A 6,214-nucleotide genomic window follows, 5' to 3' on the forward strand; every position below is an offset into this window, starting at 1 on the left:
CCCCCCCCCCAACCACGGCAAGCCGCTGAATCTAGTCCTCCGCCGCAGCGGTGGACCTCACACCCCGCCGGATCTACCTTCCGCACCTTGGAACCCCCAACTGCCAACTCACCACTTCACCGGAGCCGCTTCAGCGACTGGCTTGTCCACCGCTCCAGATCTCCTTGACCGCCATCATGGTCCACCGCACCGGATCTGCTTAACCGGCGCCCTCGTCCACCACAGCATAGGCCCTTCACTGACTCCCTCGTCCGCCCCTTCGCTGGCCCTTCATATAAGCCCTCGTCCGCCGCAACAGATCCTCCTCACCGAAAGCACTGTACAATGCGCCCGCCGAAGCCTTCGTCCACTGCACCAGACCCGTGTAACGCCCACGATGCGGCTATATCTCCCACGTGTCGTGGCACGACTTAGAGGCATAACCGCATGGTGGTTTTGTCGCAAGAAGGGTCATCTTCACACAATCCCATGTAATGAACAAGAATGGGATAAAGAGTTGGCTTACAATCGCCACTTCACACAATACATAAATATCATTCATACATCATCCAAAATACAATCATATAGACCGACTACGGTCAAAATCCAGATGAAAATAAGATAACCCCAAATGCTAGATCCCCGATCGTCCCAACTGGGCTCCACTACTGATCATCAGGAAAAGACACATAGTAACGACCACGTTCCTCGTCGAACTCCCACTTGAGATCGACGCCATCGTCTGCACTGGCATCGTCGGCACCTGCAACTGTTTTGGTAGAATCTGTGAGTCACGGGGACTCAGCAATCTCACACCCGCGAGATCAAGACTATATAAGCTTGTAGGAAAAGGTGGTGCAAAGAGGTGGAGCTGCAGCGGCAAAAGCATATATGGTGGCTAACTTGCGCATATGAGAGCGAGAAGAGAAGCAATGGAACGGACGTCATCTAGCAATGACCAAGAAGTGATCCTGAACACCTACTTACGTCATACATAACACAGACCGTGTTCACTTCCCGGACTCCGCCGAGAAGAGACCATCACGGTTACACACGCACTTGGTGTATTTTAATTGGGTCAAGTGACAAGTTATCTACAACCGGACATTAACAAATTCCCATCTGCCTCATAACCGCGGGCACGGCTTTCGAAAGATAATACCCTGCAGGGGTGTCCCAACTTAGCCCATCATAAGCTCTCACGGTCAACGAAGGATAAACCTTCTCCCGGAAAGACCCGATCAGTCTCGGAATCCCGGTTTACAAGACATCTCGACAATGGTAAAACAAGACCAGCAAAGCCGCCCGAATGTGCCGACAAATCCCGATAGGAGCTGCACATATCTCGTTCTCAGGGCACACCGGATTGTCCAAGCTTCCGATAGGCCAGCCCAGAGTTGCCCCTGGTGGCCACCGGCGACTGACAGTTTGGACCAATACTCAGAGGAGCACTGGCCCGGGGGTTTAAAATAAAGATGACCCTCGGGCTCTAGAAAACCCGGGGGAAAAGGTATAGGTCGCAAATGGTAAAACCAAGGTTGGGCCTTGCTGGAGGAGTTTTATTCAAGGCGAACTGTCAAGGGGGTCCCATAAATCACCCGACCGCGTAAGGAACGCAAACTCAAGGAACATAATCCCGGTATAACAGTAACTAGGGCGGCAAGAGTGGAACAAAACACCAGGCATAAGGCCGAGCCTTCCACCCTTTACCAAAATATATAGATGCATTAATTAAATAAGAGATATTGTGATATCCCAACATATCCATGTTCCGCCATGGAACAAACTTCAACTTCACCTGCAACTAGCAACGCTATAAGAGGGGCTGAGCAAAAGCGGTAACATAGCCAAACAACGGTTTGCTAGGAAAGGATGGTTAGGGCTGACATGGCTAAAATGGGAGACATGATATAGCAAGTGATAGGTAGCGAGCATGGCAATAGAGCGAACAACTAGCATAGCAAAGATAGAAGTGATTTCGAGGGGTGGTCATCTTGCCTGCAAGATTCTCAGAGTTGCCGAAAGCTTGATCCTCGTAAGCGTACTCGACAGGTTCCTCGTTCACGAACTCGTCTCCCGGCTCTACCCAAGACAAGAACACAACAAACGGAACCACAATCAACAACGAGAAGTGCGCAAGCAACATGATGCAAAACATGTATGATATGCAAGATATGATATGCGATGCATATGCGTGCTCCGGAAGGAAAATGATGAACATGGCAGTAACTTGGCAAACCAAGCATGCCACTGGAAAGATGAGATGATTTCGGTCGAAATCGATATAAAGATCACCGGAATCGGATGCACGGTTTGCAAATGGCAAGCAAAACAAGAATGACACGAATCTGCGATAAACAGCAAGATAGCACTTAAAATGCAACAAACAACAATGCTACAGCACCCCAACATAGCAACAAAGCACATGGCAGTAATCTACAGGAGATGCTTGACAAAAGATGAACACTGAGCTACGGCTAGTTCACAACATATCAAGCTCAAACAAGCATGGCAAAAGTGCAAAAGATTACAGGTTCACAGACTTGGTGAAAAACTGGACATGGCAGAAAACAGCATCAGGTAGCAATGTTCAGAGCACGAAATCAACATGCTACAGGAACTTAACATAGCAAAACAAAGCATGGTAGTGTTCTACTAAATGCACATGACAAAAGTCCCTTACTGACCATAAGCCAAAAAGGACCAGAAGATATGATGGCAAGCATGTAAACATAGCAAGTTTCGTTATCAGGTTTCAGACTTAGCAGAAAACAGAGCATGGCAGAAATATTAATATGTAGGCCTCTTTGTGAGCTTGATGCACTCACTACAGAGCAATGCATGACAAACCAAGCATACCTACAGCAAGATGGCATGTTTATGAAGCTATCCATGGCAAGAACAATTGCATAGCATGTATGGATCAACTACAATAAGCTTGGCAAAATTGCATATCATGTTAAGAATCTGCCAGAAATATTTTATAGCAAACGTAGAGCAAGCTTGAGTCATGCTATGGCACTCCATAATTGCACACAATTGTAGGAATGGATCAATAACAACTATAGCTACAAAACATCCTTACTAAACATCTCCAAAATATGCATGGATCTCTCTGTAGCATCAAGTTTACATGGCAACAAAATTACAGCAGACAAGGACTTGGAGAAATCACTAAGTCCCTGAAATCAGAAATATTACGGGGCCTACTTTGCATGTTTGTGCTAGTCACCATAGAGATCACAAAAATACATTGACTACACCACTGGAAATATGGCATGGCATACTTCAAAACACATGTAGAGCTCATGCTCAAAAGATGCACAGAATAAATGATACAGAAATGACAAATCTCCAAGTTCTGTTAAGAACCAGAGAATAACAGCAACTAGCCCTCTTCCAATGAAGATTTGGGCATCAAGATTACCTCTAATGAACATGGTGCAATTGAACAAAATGAAGAGCATCACGAGGCAAACAATTTGACATATTACACGCGCGAATCGGAGCTACATGCAAGAAGTTATCGCATCGGGAACAAGTGCATATGCTGATGAATTCCAGGACTTAGAAGAAAAAGGGGAGAAGAAGTCAACGGGAGTACGCTGGCTCGATCCAGATCGGATCGGGCGGAGCTCCTCGCCGGCGGGGAGGAGGGAGAGGAGGCGCGGCGGCCGGGGGAGGCGAGGCGCGGCGGGCGGAGGGCGCGCGGAGGGGGCGCGGCGGCGGCGGAGGGGCGGCGGAGGGCGGGCGGCGGCGGAGGGGAGCCGGCGGCGCGGGGGCGGCGGCGGGGCCGCGGCGGCGGCGGCGGCGGGGCGGCGGGGCGGCCGGGGGGGCGGCGGCGGGCCGGGGAGGGGCGGCGGGCGGGGGGGCGCGCGGGCTGGGGCCGGCGGCGGCGGACGTGTCGGCGCCGGACGGTCCGGCGGCGGAGGGAGAGGGTAGGGTTAGACTGCGATTGTTTTCGGGATGCCCATATTTATAGGTAGAGGGAGCTAGGAGACTCCAAATGAGGTGCGGTTTTCGCCCACACGATCGTGATCGAACGACCTAGAGCATGGAAGAGAGTTTGGTGGGTTTTGGGCTGGTTTTGGAGGGGGTTTTTGCTGGACACTCAAATGGACTTTGCGGATGCCCGGTTAACCGTTGGAGTACCAAACGACCTCCGAATGGAACGAAACTTGACCGGTAGTCTCCGGGTGGTATATTAAGACCACTTGACAAGCCTCGGTCCATTCCGAGAAAGTTTGACACACGCACACGAAAGAAAACAAGAGGGGTGCACCGGAGGAGATAGGAGCGCCGGATTGGAAAACGGACAACGGGGAAAATGCTCGGATGCATGAGACGAACACGTATGCAAATGCAATGCACATGATGACATGATATGAAAATGCATGACATGACAAAATACAAAACGAAAGACAAAACCCGACAACGGAGGGAAAAACATATCACATAGCCGGAAATGGCAAGAGTCGGAGTTACAAATATGGCAAGTTACATGCGGGGTGTTACAACACTCCACCACTACGAGAGGATCTCGTCCCGAGATCTAGGACTGAAAGAACTCCGGATATTCGGAACGGAGATGGTCCTCGCGTTCCCAGGTGGCTTCCCGGTCGGAATGGTGCGACCACTTCACTTTCAGGAATTTGATAGACTTGTTGCGAGTCTTGCGCTCAGTTTCTTCAAGAATAGCAACTGGGTGCTCATGATAAGACAAATCTTCTTGGAGGTCAATCTCTTCGAAGTTGATAGTGCGCTCAGGCGTCTTGAAGCACTTGCGGAGCTGTGACACGTGGAACACATCGTGCACGTTCGCGAAGTTGGAAGGAAGCTCAAGTTGATAGGCGAGGTCGCCTCTTTTGCCAATGATCTTGAAAGGACCCACGTATCTAGGGGCAAGCTTCCCTTTGATACCGAAGCGACGAGTGCCTTTCATTGGAGAGACGCGGAGGTAGACATGGTCTCCGATCTCGAAAGCCAAATCACGATGCTTACTATCATAGTAACTCTTCTGACGCGATTGCGCGGCTTTGAGATTATCACGGATGACTTTACACATTTCTTCAGCTTCAGTGATTAAGTCATTGCCAAGAAGTTGGCGTTCACCAGTCTCTGACCAATTGAGAGGAGTACGGCACTTTCTGCCATAGAGAATCTCGAATGGGGCCTTGCCCGAACTCGCTTGGAAGCTGTTGTTGTAGGAGAATTCAGCATAAGGAAGACAATCTTCCCATTTCATGCCAAAGGAAATGACACAAGCCCTGAGCATATCTTCAAGAATTTGATTGACTCGCTCGACTTGGCCACTAGTTTGAGGATGGAAAGCTGTGCTGAAGCGAATGTTTGTGCCCATGGCCTTCTGGAAGGAGTCCCAGAACTTAGAGGTGAAGATGCTTCCACGATCAGAAGAAATCAATTGTGGAATGCCGTGCAAAGAGACAATTCTGGAGGTGTAGAGCTCTGCCAGCTGAGCTGCTGTGATGGATTCTTTGATAGGAAGGAAATGAGCCACTTTAGAGAGCTTGTCAATGACAACGAAGATAGCATCATTTCCGCGCTTGGACTTTGGAAATCCAGTCACGAAGTCCATTTCGATATGATCAAACTTCCATTCTGGGATAGCAAGAGGTTGGAGGAGACCAGCTGGTCGTTGGTGTTCTGCTTTCACTCTTCGGCAGACATCACATTCATTCACGAATTGAGCAATTTCTCGCTTCATTCGAGTCCACCAATACGACTGCTTGAGGTCATGATACATCTTCGTACTTCCAGGATGAATGGAAAGGAGAGAATTGTGCGCTTCGTTCATTATGACTTTCCTTAGATCACCTTTCGGAACCACAATCCGGTCCTCGAAGAACAAAGTGTCTCTGTCATCAATGCGATAGCACTTGTATTTGGAAAGACCCTTGTCGATACCACGTTTCACCTTCTTCACCATGGCATCAAGGAGTTGTGCCTCACGAATTTGATCTTCCAAAGTAGGAGATACTATGAGGTTGGCAAGAAAGCCTTGAGGAACAACTTGGAGATTCAGCTTGCGGAAAGCTTCACAAAGATCCGGTTGGAAAGGCTTGAGAATTAAGCTGTTGCAATAAGCTTTCCTGCTTAAAGCATCTGCAATGACATTTGCCTTGCCTGGAGTATATTCAATACTCGGATTGTACTCTTGAATCATTTCGACCCATCGAGTCTGCCTGAGGTTGAGGTTGGGCTGAGTGAAGATATA

The sequence above is a fragment of the Triticum aestivum genome, chromosome 2D (genome assembly GCF_018294505.1).
Source record: "Triticum aestivum cultivar Chinese Spring chromosome 2D, IWGSC CS RefSeq v2.1, whole genome shotgun sequence".
NCBI classification, from domain to species: Eukaryota; Viridiplantae; Streptophyta; class Magnoliopsida; order Poales; family Poaceae; genus Triticum; species Triticum aestivum.